This window comes from Phyllobates terribilis, unplaced genomic scaffold (assembly GCF_046119375.1).
Source record: "Phyllobates terribilis strain yellow unplaced genomic scaffold, ASM4611937v1 Scaffold_7438__1_contigs__length_37657, whole genome shotgun sequence".
In the NCBI taxonomy this organism is placed as follows: Eukaryota; Metazoa; Chordata; class Amphibia; order Anura; family Dendrobatidae; genus Phyllobates; species Phyllobates terribilis.
Genome location: NW_027370179.1, coordinates 5,534 through 21,739, shown reverse-complemented (window position 1 = coordinate 21,739; position 16,206 = coordinate 5,534). Strand labels below are relative to the sequence as shown.

Sequence of the window (16,206 nt, the reverse complement as noted above, 5' to 3'; positions counted from 1 at the left end):
CCACCATGTATCACCACACAGGACACACCACCCCCCCACACACACAGGGAATAGGGGGTCCACCATGTATCACCACACAGGACACACCACCCCCCACACACAGGGAATAGGGGGTCCACCATGTATCACCACACAGGACACACCACCCCCCACACACAGGGAATAGGGGGTCCACCATGTATCACCACACAGGACACATCACCCCCCCACACACCTGGCATAGGGGGTCCACCATACATCAGCACACACGAGTCGGACCCCATTACCTCGGTCAGCAGCTCTGGGCTCAGGTTCAGGCTGGAGAAAGCATCGAGTACAGGAACCATCAGCCGCGTGTTCTGCCGCAACACTGAGCTGGGGAAACACCGAGACGATCAGCGGCGGCAGCATGACTGCGTCTACAGGACAGATCAGCGGCGGCAGCATGAAGGCGACTACAGGACAGATCAGCGGCGGCAGCATGAAGGAGTCTATAGGACAGATCAGCGGCGGCAGCATGAAGGAGTCTACAGGACAGATCAGCGGCGGCAGCATGAAGGAGTCTACAGGACAGATCAGCGGCGGCAGCATGAAGGCGACTACAGGACAGATCAGCGGCGGCAGCATGACTGCGTCTACAGGACAGATCAGCGGCGGTGTCAGGGTAAAAAAGAATGTATATATATTTTCTCTACTTTTATACGCTTTGCTTATGTACTAACCACCATTTTGTGTCTTATAACAATAAGCTTTCCTTGCTACGTATTACTTAAATCGAAACTTAAACTAAGACAGTTCCAGTGTTGCCAAGACTTATTTCAGAGAAACGAAACAAGATTATAAGCTGACGGCTGCAATATCTGCCCAGAGACTGAGATAAGGAGATGTGGACCAATCAGGAGTGGCCAGACACTGGACTTTCATGGCTTACCCCACCCCGGACAACCCCTTTCCCCTCCCCATTATGTAGTGTATTTAGGTTTGTGTATGTAGGAATAAACACAGAACATTGCTGAGATCGTGGCTTGCCAGTAGCCTTCTGAGCATGCTCTGAGTTTGAACCAGCTTGTTGTCTGACTCATTCTTTGAATGGTTGACCCATGCTCATAGCCTTAATTTGGAGTGACTGGAGGACGAGTGGAATGTCGCTACGACCCCGACAAACCCACCACACACAGTATGATGTCCCCACAGCGGCAGCATGAAGGCGACTACAGGACAGATCAGCGGCGGCAGCATGAAGGAGTCTACAGGTCAGATCAGCGGCGGCAGCATGAAGGAGTCTACAGGACAGATCAGCGGCGGCAGCATGAAGGCGACTACAGGACAGATCAGCGGCGGCAGCATGACAGCGTCTACAGGACAGATCAGCGGCGGCAGCATGAAGGAGTCTACAGGACAGATCAGCGGCGTCAGCATGAAGGAGTCTACAGGACAGATCAGCGGCGGCAGCATGAAGGCGACTACAGGACAGATCAGCGGCGGCAGCATGAAGGCGACTACAGGACAGATCAGCGGCGGCAGCATGAAGGCGACTACAGGACAGATCAGCGGCGGCAGCATGAAGGCGACTACAGGACAGATCAGCGGCGGCAGCATGAAGGCGTCTACAGGACAGATCAGCGGCGGCAGCATGAAGGCGACTACAGGACAGATCAGCGGCGGCAGCATGAAGGCGACTACAGGACAGATCAGCGGCGGCAGCATGAAGGCGACTACAGGACAGATCAGCGGCGGCAGCATGAAGGCGACTACAGGACAGATCAGCGGCGGCAGCATGAAGGCGACTACAGGACAGATCAGCGGCGGCAGCATGAAGGCGACTACAGGACAGATCAGCGGCGGCAGCATGACTGCGTCTACAGGACAGATCAGCGGCGGCAGCATGACTGCGTCTACAGGATAGATCAGCGGCGGCAGCATGACTGCGTCTACAGGACAGATCAGCGGCGGTGTCAGGGTAAAAAAGAATGTATATATATTTTCTCTACTTTTATACGCTTTGCTTATGTACTAACCACCATTTTGTGTCTTATAACAATAAGCTTTCCTTGCTACGTATTACTTAAATCGAAACTTAAACTAAGACAGTTCCAGTGTTGCCAAGACTTATTTCAGAGAAACGAAACAAGATTATAAGCTGACGGCTGCAATATCTGCCCAGAGACTGAGATAAGGAGATGTGGACCAATCAGGAGTGGCCAGACACTGGACTTTCATGGCTTACCCCGCCCCGGACAACCCCTTTCCCCTCCCCATTATGTAGTGTATTTAGGTTTGTGTATGTAGGAATAAACACAGAACATTGCTGAGATCGTGGCTTGCCAGTAGCCTTCTGAGCATGCTCTGAGTTTGAACCAGCTTGTTGTCTGACTCATTCTTTGAATGGTTGACCCATGCTCATAGCCTTAATTTGGAGTGACTGGAGGACGAGTGGAATGTCATCACGACCCTCACAAATGGCGCTCAACGTGCGGCGTGGCTAGCGGTACGCCGCCCTCCCGGACCCATATCGCTGATTTCCCTGGTGGTGACCGCGGTGGCTGAATTTTAGGCCTGATCAACCTCCATCGAACACGGTAAGTTGAGATGTATTTTATATGTCTCACTTGCCTGTGTGTCAGCCGCAGCGGTTCCTGTTGGGTTGTCAGGTTGGATCTGGGTGGGTGATCGGTCGAGTGGTGAGACCTCAGGCGTCCCGCACCACGTCCTGAACCAGCAAGTGTTAAAACGAGTGACGTCGCATGCCTGCGCGTGCTCGTGTGAACACCATCTCCTCCTCCTCCGGTCACTGAACTCTCTTTAGATAGCTGCCTCCCGTAACTGATAGTCGAGGTTTCAAAGCATTCCTGAATTGTAGTGTAAGGGAGAAAGAATCTGTGACGAATTGAGGTGTACTCTTCGTCTTATGCAGAGAAACCTCATAAGGAGGTGTTGTGCTGTCAGAATCTGTGACGAATTGAGGTGTACTCTTCGTCTTATACAGAGAAACCTCATAAGGAGGGGTTCTGCTGTCAGGATCTGTGACGAATTGAGGTGTACTCTTCGTCTTATACAGAGAAACCTCATAAGGAGGGGTTCTGCTGTCAGTCAGGGTGCCGTGGTGAGTCGTACTGTAAAGTCGCCATTCAAGGTTAGGAAAAAGGGATAGATGAGGGGTCTCTCTGTCTTATCAGTGTATTGAGGAGTACTCTACACTGACGGGTGGCGACCTGTAGACTGCACCAGTGATCTGAGTCACGACAGATCATTGCATTCTATAAGAAAATGTTGCGTATATTCAAATTTGAAAGATCTCGTAAGTTGTGGAATGCTGCTGTGGGAGTTAAGCCAATTAGTGGAGTTACGGGAAGGCAAGAAGAATGTTAGGAATTTGAATAACATGATAAGCTTATCCAGTACAGGCAGGCTTTAACTTTCAGTGTAGAAAGAATGTGTTACACAGAAATTGGGAAAGCTGGGTGAGGACTTCTGCATCAGGCTCAAGCACATCTTAGAGTAGCGAGTGATTTGAAGTCTGAAGGCTGGAAAGAAGTAGATGGTGTGGGGGGGGGACAGAGAATGCCGAGCCTTTGTTCGGATACATGAAAGCTGCAGACTGTGATTTGTTATGTGCCCCCAAAATGGCCGTTGCACCTTTGATGCCTGTCACTACACCGAGCCCTCAGCCACCGCCCTATAATGGTGACAACAACAAATCACCGGAGGGGTGGACGTGTCGGGTGTGTGGAGAGCGAAACCCACCTTGGGCGGAGTTCTGCTGTGTCTCTGGGGCAGGCCGCCCATGGCACGATGCCCGGCCTGCCTCCAAGAACAATCCCACTCCACCTCCTCCCTCCAACGGCCATCTTACTACACCTTTTCCTGCCTCCAAGAACAATCCCACTCCAACTCCTCCCTCCCACGGCCATCTTGCTACACCTCTTACTTGTTGTGGGAGGCCCGGAAAGCCCTAATCCGGCCTATATCCACTACTAGATCCGTCCGGTGCATATTACCAGCCACCAGCACAGGTGGAAAAGCCCGCAGTCCCAGAGCACCCATCTGAAACTAATGTGACACCCTCTGCTCCAGTCCACGATGCTGAGACGCTTCCCCTGTTTCCTATGGGAGTCACCCACAACCCTGGGGATATCCTCCTCAACTCCCCAGAATTTCAGGCCAGACTGCTCTCCCTCCGCCAACATACTGTTACTCAAGACGATACGGAGCCAGATGAGGGATGGGCTCAAGATACTCCAGCCCCCCCTCCTTTACCCCATACGTCTCCTATGGCATCCTCCACCCCACATCCATTACCCGTACTCCGGCCCTTGCTCCAAGCAACTGCTGAAAGAACACCACCCCCCAGCCTCTCAGAAGTTTGGGACCCCTGCCGCTCCCATAATCTAGTAGACCCATCAGGACGCCCTGTCACTCTGTCAATAGGCTATGGTGACATCCTTACACATCGGGTGGGGGCCATAGTCAACCCTGCAAACACCTGTATGAGCCATGTTGGAGGATTGGCTGACAAAATTTCCCTTGCTGCTGGTTCTACTCTGGCTGCAGAATGCCAGGCTCACTTAGCCGAAAACGGAGAGCTTTCAAAAGGCCATGGATTCCACAAAAGCAGGATCCCTTAGTACGTATGAATCCGGCCTAGAATACATGAAACAGTTAAAAGCCTGGGCTCAGAATCGCTTGTCAGATCAAGCTGGGTCTGTACAAGATGTTCAACAAGACCCTGATGAATCTGTGGAAAGATATGCTGCAAGACTCAGCATGCATTTTGAGGATCTCGGATACAGTCCTCACGTCAAGACGCAGGCCGCCCTGTTGGTTCAGGCCCTAGTAGATGGCCTACAAGACGCTCTCAGAGATGAAGTCCTGAGAGTACGGCCCGAGAGTCGTTCTTCTTCTTTCAACGACGCGGTGGACATCGTTAAAGCTTTCCAAAAATCAATGCTAAAAATGAAAAAGGATACTAAGCCAAAGAAGAAAACCGCTCCTGCCATGGTATATCAAGCTCAAGAAAGCTACCCACCCCCTGGCAACCAACATGGAATCAAGTGGGTAATGGTTAAAGGCACAGGTGATGATACTCCTCCCACATATAGAAAACAAGACAGAAGAGATGACAAGGGACCATCCAGAAATAGAAGACAATCTCGTGATTCTGAAGGACGAATGTTGTGTTGGGAGTGTGGTAGCCTTGACCACATCCTCAGAGACTGTCCAACCCGCAGACAGTACCATGACCGGTCGTTCCGTGACGGTCCACACAACCATGGACCTTCCCGTGAACCATCTCATCCACGCCAATGACGGCTCGGTCAACCAGTGTCCACTTTCCCGGCTACGCATCTCACGGCCGCCTGTGGGACTGTCACTTTACAGGTGGACCATCAACCACTGGAGTTCCTGGTGGACACTGGGGCGGCCACATCTGTCATTTCCTCTGCACAGCTCCCTCCTTCTGTATCCCTATCACCGGATACCCTCACCTGTGTTGGGGTGGAAGGCCAACATATTTCCTCTCCACTCACAGTCCCTGTGTCTGCAGGACCGTTCACCGGAGTACTCACAAGATTCTTGGTATCTGAAACTTGCCCTGTCAACCTGTTGGGAGCCGATCTCTTAGAGCGGATGAAGGCAACAATTACCTTCGGAAACCATGGTATGGAGCTTCTTTTGCGGGACCCTCATTCCGAACAAGGGACTGAAGACCGCTGTGTTCTTAAAGCCTTCCCTCTCATGATGATGACCATACAACCTCTGTACGACTGTCTCAAGGATGAAGGCTCAGTTTGGCTTCATGCTGAAGATCCACGTGTTTCTCATCAACACAGACTATGTTTTGACCGCCTTAAACAGGCTGTTGTCTCTGCCCCGGCCTTGGGCTTACCAGACTATACTCAGCCATTTCACCTCTTTGTCTCGGAATCGGAAGGTCATGCCTCTGGAGTTCTAGCACAACGCTATGATCATAAGTATCAGCCTTTGGGCTACTACTCAGCCCGCCTGGACCCTGTCGCCCGAACTGCCCCCACGTGCCTTAAGGCGGTCCACGCTGCTCACATCCTCCTTGACAAGTCAGCTAATATCGTCCTTGGACAGGATCTAGTTATACAGGCCGGCCATGATCTCTCAGCTGTTCTGCAACAAACATCTCCGAAACATCTAACCAACCAAAGACACCTGCGGCTGCAGTGTTCCCTATTGTTGCCCTCCAATATAACATTTACCAGATGTCTGACTATCAATCCTGCCACTTTGCTTCCACCTTCTAGGGGGGAAGGTGAAGAGGGTGAAGGTCCATTGGTGGAACCTCATGATTGTATAAAAATTTTGCAGGAAGAGACTTCTGCTCCAGAGAATATGGTGGCACATCCGCTCGCAGACCCTGCCTTGCACCTATGGACTGATGGATCCCGTTTCGCAGACCCTCAAGGGAAGTTCCACACGGGATATGCTGTCACAACAGACCTAACAGTCCTCAAGGCTGAAGTTCTACCACCATACATGTCTGCACAAGAAGCTGAACTTGTAGCTCTCACAGAAGCCTGCCACCTGGCAGCAGGAACAACGGCGAATATATATACCGATTCCAGGTATGGACATGGAATTTGCAATGATTTTGGACTCTTGTGGAAGTCTAGAGGATTCATCACAGCTGCAGGTACACCAGTGAAACATGCCTCATGGATTAAGGCCCTAATGAAGGCCCTGGAACTACCCATTCAGGTTGCTGTTATCAAGGTCAAGGCTCATGGAAGACTAGATTCCAGGGAAGCCAGGGGCAACCACCTGGCTGACCAAGCAGCCAAGACTGCAGCAGTGGAGAATGTGTCATCAAAGTGGCAGGAAAAGGAAGAAGAGATGGGAGAGACTCTGCAAGCCGTAGCTGTGGCGCTCACTAGAGCAAGAGCCAAAGAACAGCCGGCGGAAGACCATACAAGTCCAGCGGAGACACGAGTGGAATCCAGGGGGGTCAGGATGCCTGAAGAAAAATTGTGTGAGGAACAAAGGAAGACCCCCCACTGAAGAAGTCAAGCAATGGAAAGCGGCAGGAGCCGTGCTGGCAGGTCGCAAAGATTCAAAGGTCAACTCGACTCTTTACCAAGTGGATGGGAAGCCTTGCTTGCCCAGGCGCATGTACTCAGCTGTGGCAGCATGGGCTCACGGGCCTACACACAGAGGAAAGAATCAAGCCTTGGCATGTATCAAGAAACTGTACTTTGCACCCGGAATCTCTTCCACTGTGACTGCGTACTCAAAATCCTGCTCTGTCTGCGCTACCTGCAACCCAACGTGTGCGGCACGGGTCCCTCTCCAACACCTGGCTAAACCAGACTACCCTTGGCAGAGAATACAAGTCGACCATATCCAAATGCCTAAAGCAGGAAAATAGGAGTACGTTTTGGTAGCCGTGGATATGTTCTCAGCCTGGCCCGAGGCCTACCCGGTTGTCAACATGACTGCTAAAGTCACAGCCAAGAAACTGATCACCGAAATTGCCTGCAGATTTGGAGTTCCCCAAGTCATAGAATCGGACCAAGGACCAGCTTTCACAGCAAATATCTACGAAGAACTCTGGAACATGTTGGGAACAGATTTGGGCCTCCACACTCCATACCATCCTGCCAGTTCAGGCAAAGTGGAGAGAATGAATTCCACACTCAAGACCCAGCTCTTGAAAATGACCCAAGATCATCCCCTCCCCTGGCCCGACCTACTCCCCATAGTATTGTATCATATCACACACACTCCTCAGGCCAAACATGGGCTGACTCCCTATAAAATTTTGTTTGGGACCCCCACCCAAGATAGGAGAGATTAGGCCCCAAGAGTTGTCTGAAACACATGATAGAGTGGTAAAATTTGTGATTGCCTTGTCTAGAGAATTGACTAACACCCGCTCTCCAGTATCTGCTTCTCTCCCAGAATCTACAGGTGATGCAGTACATGATTTCATCCCAGGCGATCTAGTGTATGTGAAGAAGTTTGTCCGGAAAGACTGCCTCCAGCCGCGGTTCGAGGGACCGTACACTGTGCTTCTCACCACCCCGACGGCTCTGAAGCTTAAGGGCAAGAGCACCTGGATTCACGCCTCCCACTGCACGAGAGACAGAACGAGCCTATAAAAGATGACTACCTTCTTCTATATCCTTTCCATATGCTTACTGTCTGTCCCAGGGTGGACAGCTACCACACAGGGGTAGATACCTCCTTCTTCTCAGGTTGGTTGGGAGGGCTCAAGGGATTCCTCCAACAAGTTTGTCTAGTAATGGGAGGTCTACTAGTATTGGGCCTGGTGGTCCTGTGCTGCATAGTCCCCTTATACAGGAAAAATATAACCAATGCTGTCCCAACCTCCGGGACCTTTCTGAATCAAGAGAAGATATGGAGAAATACACTCCTTTGAACAAGCCTGACCAGCCCCCCCATGACAAAGTCCAATTGAGAGATTTCGTTTAGGGACAGTTGGGAGAACTCCATGTGTCATCCAGGATAGGGCTCGATTGTTTGGGGGCGTCCCATAAGGGGGCAGCTTCTAAGATGATTGGGTGAAGAAATCCACCTCCCCTCTCCCCACACATGGACAGTCTCAAAGGCCCCGAAGCAAGGGAAAGCTTAGTGTTTAGGGGGGAATGTCAGGGTAAGAAAGAATATATATTTCTCTACTTTTATACGCTTTGCTTATGTACTAACCACCATTTTGTGTCTTATAACAATAAGCTTTCCTTGCTATATATTACTCAAATCGAAACTTAAACTAAGACAGTTCCAGTGTTGCCAAGACTTATTTCAGAGAAACGAAACAAGATTATAAGCTGACGGCTGCAATATCTGCCCAGAGACTGAGATAAGGAGATGTGGACCAATCAGGAGTGGCCAGACACTGGACTTTCATGGCTTACCCCGCCCCGGACAACCCCTTTCCCCTCCCCATTATGTAGTGTATTTAGGTTTGTGTATGTAGGAATAAACACAGAACATTGCTGAGATCGTGGCTTGCCAGTAGCCTTCTGAGCATGCTCTGAGTTTGAACCAGCTTGTTGTCTGACTCATTCTTTGAATGGTTGACCCATGCTCATAGCCTTAATTTGGAGTGACTGGAGGACGAGTGGAATGTCGCTACGACCCCGACAAACCCACCACACACAGTATGATGTCCCCACAGCGGCAGCATGAAGGCGACTACAGGACAGATCAGCGGCGGCAGCATGAAGGAGTCTACAGGTCAGATCAGCGGCGGCAGCATGAAGGAGTCTACAGGACAGATCAGCGGCGGCAGCATGAAGGAGTCTACAGGACAGATCAGCGGCGGCAGCATGAAGGCGACTACAGGACAGATCAGCGGCGGCAGCATGACAGCGTCTACAGGACAGATCAGCGGCGGCAGCATGAAGGAGTCTACAGGACAGATCAGCGGCGGCAGCATGAAGGCGACTACAGGACAGATCAGCGGCGGCAGCATGAAGGAGTCTACAGGACAGATCAGCGGCGGCAGCATGAAGGAGTCTACAGGACAGATCAGCGGCGGCAGCATGAAGGAGTCTACAGGTCAGATCAGCGGCGGCAGCATGAAGGAGTCTACAGGACAGATCAGCGGCGGCAGCATGAAGGAGTCTACAGGACAGATCAGCGGCAGCAGCATGAAGGCGACTACAGGACAGATCAGCGGCGGCAGCATGAAGGCGACTACAGGACAGATCAGCGGCGGCAGCATGAAGGCGTCTACAGGACAGATCAGCGGCGGCAGCATGAAGGCGACTACAGGACAGATCAGCGGCGGCAGCATGAAGGCGACTACAGGACAGATCAGCGGCGGCAGCATGACTGCGTCTACAGGACAGATCAGCGGCGGCAGCATGACGGCGACTACAGGACAGATCAGCGGCGGCAGCATGAAGGCGACTACAGGACAGATCAGCGGCGGCAGCATGAAGGCGACTACAGGACAGATCAGCGGCGGCAGCATGACTGCGTCAACAGGACAGATCAGCGGCGGCAGCATGAAGGAGTCTACAGGACAGATCAGCGGCGGCAGCATGAAGGCGTCTACAGGACAGATCAGCGGCGGCAGCATGAAGGCGACTACAGGACAGATCAGCGGCGGCAGCATGAAGGAGTCTACAGGACAGATCAGCGGCGGCAGCATGAAGGCGACTACAGGACAGATCAGCGGCGGCAGCATGAAGGAGTCTACAGGACAGATCAGCGGCGGCAGCATGAAGGAGTCTACAGGACAGATCAGCGGCAGCAGCATGAAGGCGACTACAGGACAGATCAGCGGCGGCAGCATGAAGGCGACTACAGGACAGATCAGCGGCGGCAGCATGAAGGCGTCTACAGGACAGATCAGCGGCGGCAGCATGAAGGCGACTACAGGACAGATCAGCGGCGGCAGCATGAAGGCGACTACAGGACAGATCAGCGGCGGCAGCATGACTGCGTCTACAGGACAGATCAGCGGCGGCAGCATGACGGCGACTACAGGACAGATCAGCGGCGGCAGCATGAAGGCGACTACAGGACAGATCAGCGGCGGCAGCATGAAGGCGACTACAGGACAGATCAGCGGCGGCAGCATGACTGCGTCTACAGGACAGATCAGCGGCGGCAGCATGAAGGAGTCTACAGGACAGATCAGCGGCGGCAGCATGAAGGCGTCTACAGGACAGATCAGCGGCGGCAGCATGAAGGCGACTACAGGACAGATCAGCGGCGGCAGCATGAAGGAGTCTACAGGACAGATCAGCGGCGGCAGCATGAAGGCGACTACAGGACAGATCAGCGGCGGCAGCATGAAGGAGTCTACAGGACAGATCAGCGGCGGCAGCATGAAGGAGTCTACAGGTCAGATCAGCGGCGGCAGCATGAAGGCGACTACAGGACAGATCAGCGGCGGCAGCATGACTGCGTCTACAGGACAGATCAGCGGCGGCAGAATGACTGCGTCTACAGGACAGATCAGCGGCGGCAGCATGAAGGCGACTACAGGACAGATCAGCGGCGGCAGCATGACTGCGTCTACAGGACAGATCAGCGGCGGCAGCATGACTGCGTCTACAGGACAGATCAGCGGCGGCAGCATGAAGGCGACTACAGGACAGATCAGCGGCGGCAGCATGAAGGCGACTACAGGACAGATCAGCGGCGGCAGAATGACTGCGTCTACAGGACAGATCAGCGGCGGCAGCATGAAGGAGTCTACAGGTTAGATCAGCGGCGGCAGCATGAAGGAGTCTACAGGTCAGATCAGCGGCGGCAGCATGAAGGAGTCTACAGGACAGATCAGCGGCGGCAGCATGAAGGCGACTACAGGACAGATCAGCGGCGGCAGCATGAAGGAGTCTACAGGACAGATCAGCGGCGGCAGCATGAAGGAGTCTACAGGACAGATCAGCGGCGGCAGCATGAAGGCGACTACAGGACAGATCAGCGGCGGCAGCATGAAGGAGTCTACAGGACAGATCAGCGGCGGCAGCATGAAGGCGACTACAGGACAGATCAGCGGCGGCAGCATGAAGGAGTCTACAGGACAGATCAGCGGCGGCAGCATGAAGGAGTCTACAGGTCAGATCAGCGGCGGCAGCATGAAGGAGTCTACAGGTCAGATCAGCGGCGGCAGCATGACGGCGCCTACAGGACAGATCAGCGGCGGCAGCATGAAGGAGTCTACAGGACAGATCAGCGGCGGCAGCATGAAGGAGTCTACAGGACAGATCAGCGGCGGCAGCATGAAGGAGTCTACAGGACAGATCAGCGGCGGCAGCATGAAGGAGTCTACAGGACAGATCAGCGGCGGCAGCATGAAGGAGTCTACAGGACAGATCAGCGGCGGCAGCATGAAGGAGTCTACAGGTCAGATCAGCGGCGGCAGCATGACGGCGCCTACAGGACAGATCAGCGGCTCCCGCACACCGGCCATTACCTGAGCTCACGGGCGACATCATTGTGCTCCACGTCCTCCAGGATTTCAGGAAGAGCGCTGATCACGTGCTGTTGAACGTCCGCGGGGGCCACTGTCACCAGCTGCATGATCTTACTGGTCAGCTCCTAGACAGACAGACATCATCCTGAAGCTTCCCGGGGAGCAGTCACTTCAGAGACACCTTACACTTAACATTAATCGGAAGATGACATCATGCGACCAGTCATGGGGGCGAGGGAGCGGCAACTAATCCCACCAGGAGAGACTACAGCGTGCGACCAGTCATGGGGGCGAGGGAGCGGCAACTAATCCCACCAGGAGAGACTACAGCGTGCGACCAGTCATGGGGGCGAGGGAGCGGCAACTAATCCCACCAGGAGAGACTACAGCGTGCGACCAGTCATGGGGGCGAGGGAGCGGCAACTAATCCCACCAGGAGAGACTACAGCGTGCGACCAGTTATGGGGGCGAGGGAGCAGAAACTGATCCCCCCGGGAGAGACCACAACGAGCGGCCAGTTATGGGGGCAGGGAGCAGAAACTAATCCCACCAGGCAACACTACAGCACACGGCTCAGTCATGGGGGCAAGGGAGCGGCGACTAATCCCACCGGGAGAGGTTACAGCGCACGGCCAGTCATTTGGGTGAGGGAGAAGCGACTAATCCCACTGGGAGAGGTTATAGCGCACGGCCAGTCATTTGGGTGGGGGAGAAGCGACTAATCCCACTGGGAGAGGTTACAGCGCACGGCCAGTCATTTGGGTGGGGGAGAAGAAATTAATCCCACCAGGAGAGGTTACAGCGCACGGCCAGTCATTTGGGTGGGGGAGAAGAAATTAATCCCACCGGGAGAGGTTACAGCGCACGGCCAGTCATTTGGGTGGGGGAGAAGCGATTAATCCCATCGGGAGAGATTACAGCCGCCAGTCATTAGGGTGAGGGAGAAGCGACTAATCCTACCGGGAGAGGTTACAGCGCACGGCCAGTCATTTGGATGAGCGAGAAGCGACTAATCCCACTGGAAGAGGTTACAGCGCACGGCCAGTCATTTGGGTGAGCGAGAAGCGACTAATCCCACTGGGAGAGATTACAGCGCACGGCCAGTCATTTGGATGAGCGAGAAGCGACTAATCCCACCGGGAGAGATTACAGCGCACGGCCAGTCATTTGGATGAGCGAGAAGCGACTAATCCCACCGGGAGAGGTTACAGCGCACGGCCAGTCATTAGGGTGAGGGAGAAGCGACTAATCCCACCGGGAGAGATTACAGCGCCGGCCAGTCATTTGGGGGAGGGAGAAACGACTAATCCCACCGGAAGAGGTTACAGCGCCGGCCAGTCATTTGGGTGAGGAAGAAGCGACTAATCCCACCGGGAGAGATTACAGCGCACGGCCAGTCATTTGGGTGAGGGAGAAGAGATTAAGGGAGTCATTTAAGCCAGTCATTTGGGTGAGGGAGAAGAGAGAGGAGACTTAATAGCTGTCTACAAATATGTCAAGGGCTGTCACATTGTAGAAGGATCATCTTTATTCTCATTTGCACAAGGAAAGACTAGAAGCAATGGGATGAAACTAAATGGGAGGAGACACAGATTAGATATTAGAAAAAACTTTTTGACAGTTAGGGTGATTAATGAGTGGAACAGGCTGCCACGAGAGGTGGTGAGTTCCCCTTCAATGGACGTCTTCAAACAGAGGCTGGACAGACATCTGTCTGAGATGATCTAGTGAATCCTGCTTTGAGCAGGGGGTTGGACCAGATGACCCAGGAGGTCCCTTCCAACTCTACCATTCTATGATTCTATGATTCTATAATCCCACCGGGAGAGGTTACAGCGCACGGCCAGTCATTAGGGTGAGGGAGAAGCGACTAATCCCACCGGGAGAGGTTACAGCGCACGGCCAGTCATTAGGGTGAGGGAGAAGCGACTAATCCCACCGGGAGAGGTTACAGCGCACGGCCAGTCATTTGGGTGGGGGAGAAGTGATTAATCCCACCGGGAGAGGTTACAGCGCACGGCCAGTCATTTGGGTGGGGGAGAAGCGACTAATCCCACCGGGAGAGGTTACAGCGCACGGCCAGTCATTAGGGTGAGGGAGAAGCGACTAATCCCACCGGGAGAGATTACAGCGCACGGCCAGTCATTAGGGTGAGGGAGAAGCGACTAATCCCACCGGGAGAGATTACAGCGCACGGCCAGTCATTAGGGTGAGGGAGAAGCGACTAATCCCACCGGGAGAGATTACAGCGCACGGCCAGTCATTAGGGTGAGGGAGAAGCGACTAATCCCACCGGGAGAGATTACAGCGCACGGCCAGTCATTAGGGTGAGGGAGAAGCGACTAATCCCACCGGGAGAGATTACAGCGCACGGCCAGTCATTAGGGTGAGGGAGAAGCGACTAATCCCACCGGGAGAGGTTACAGCGCACGGCCAGTCATTAGGGTGAGGGAGAAGCGACTAATCCCACCGGGAGAGGTTACAGCGCACGGCCAGTCATTAGGGTGAGGGAGAAGCGATTTATCCCACCGGGAGAGGTTACAGCGCACGGCCAGTCATTAGGGTGAGGGAGAAGCGATTAATCCCACCGGGAGAGGTTACAGCGCACGGCCAGTCATTAGGGTGAGGGAGAAGCGATTAATCCCACCGGGAGAGGTTACAGCGCACGGCCAGTCATTTGGGTGGGGGAGAAGTGATTAATCCCACCGGGAGAGGTTACAGCGCACGGCCAGTCATTTGGGTGGGGGAGAAGTGATTAATCCCACCGGGAGAGGTTACAGCGCACGGCCAGTCATTTGGGTGGGGGAGAAGTGATTAATCCCACCGGGAGAGGTTACAGCGCACGGCCAGTCATTTGGGTGGGGGAGAAGTGATTAATCCCACCGGGAGAGGTTACAGCGCACGGCCAGTCATTTGGGTGGGGGAGAAGCGATTAATCCCACCGGGAGAGGTTACAGCGCACGGCCAGTCATTTGGGTGGGGGAGAAGCGACTAATCCCACCGGGAGAGATTACAGTGCACGGCCAGTCATTAGGGTGAGGGAGAAGTGATTAATCCCACCGGGAGAGGTTACAGCGCACGGCCAGTCATTTGGGTGGGGGAGAAGTGATTAATCCCACCAGGAGAGGTTACAGCACACGGCCAGTCATTTGGGTGGGGGAGAAGCGACTAATCCCACCGGGAGAGGTTACAGCGCACGGCCAGTCATTAGGGTGAGGGAGAAGCGACTAATCCCACCGGGAGAGGTTACAGCGCACGGCCAGTCATTAGGGTGAGGGAGAAGCGACTAATCCCACCGGGAGAGGTTACAGCGCACGGCCAGTCATTAGGGTGAGGGAGAAGCTACTAATCCCACCGGGAGAGGTTACAGCGCACGGCCAGTCATAAGGGTGAGGGAGCGATGACTTATCACGCCAGTGCGTGTCGGGAGAAACTACAGCGGGCCACACCGCCCCCATCCATCTGTCCCCTGCAGGACACATTACAGCACGCACAGTGCCGCGTGCCTCGTCGCACCGTACTGATGGCGAGACGTGAGCGGCCGCAGCACAGACTGTCAGTCATGGAGCCAGGAAGGATTTTTGAACAATTTACCAGCAGATTAACCCCTTCCTGTGCCTGTAACACGTTGTTTCTGAACATTATGTTTCTCGTTCATCCCACTCCTCGGAGTCCTAGGACCACAAGAGGGACGACATGACCACATATGAAGCCACGGCATCACTTCATGATCTGAGCTCATCTATAGACTGGGACCCCTCATCCATGAAGCCCCATGTCCCACCAGGGGTCTAGGTGTGGGCTCCGACCTCCTTTACGTTAGTAACTGACACTGGACCCTCCGCACTCACCTTCCCGCTCACCACAAGATCCAGCCACTTCAGCTGGTTGATGATCAGTCGAGGAATACAGATCCCGTCACTGCCAAAACTAGAAAACAGCATTACTGCTGGCGAGCGGGCGGCCGAGGGAGAGGGAGAGGAGCGGCGGCCAGACAGAGGGAGGGACGAGCGGACGGACGGCCAGCCAGACAGAGGGAGGGACGAGCGGACGGACGGACGAGCGGGTGGGGCAGACAGAGGGAGAGAGGGAGAGAGGGACGAGCGGGCGGGCCAGCCAGAGGGAGCGAGGGAGGGGAGGGACGAGCGGGCGGCCAGCCAGATGGAGAGAGGGAGGGGAGGGACGAGCGGGCGGCCAGCCAGAGGGAGCGAGGGAGGGGAGGGACGAGCGGGCGGCCAGCCAGAGGGAGCGAGGGAGGGGAGGGACGAGCGGGCGGCCAGCCAGAGGGAGCGAGGGAGGGGAGG

At 54.2% G+C, this 16,206-nt stretch overlaps 1 long non-coding RNA gene across 1 annotated transcript; it reads right to left on the bottom strand.

Moving 5' to 3' along the window:
- Positions 1-264: 264 nt before the first annotated feature.
- On the bottom strand, positions 265-15,834 carry LOC141251662 (uncharacterized). Its single transcript, XR_012313315.1, has 3 exons — positions 15,754-15,834; positions 11,903-12,027; positions 265-354 (listed from the first exon to the last, which is right to left on the bottom strand). It is a non-coding gene; the product is annotated as an uncharacterized lncRNA (long non-coding RNA).
- Between the last annotated feature and the right edge of the window lie 372 nt (positions 15,835-16,206).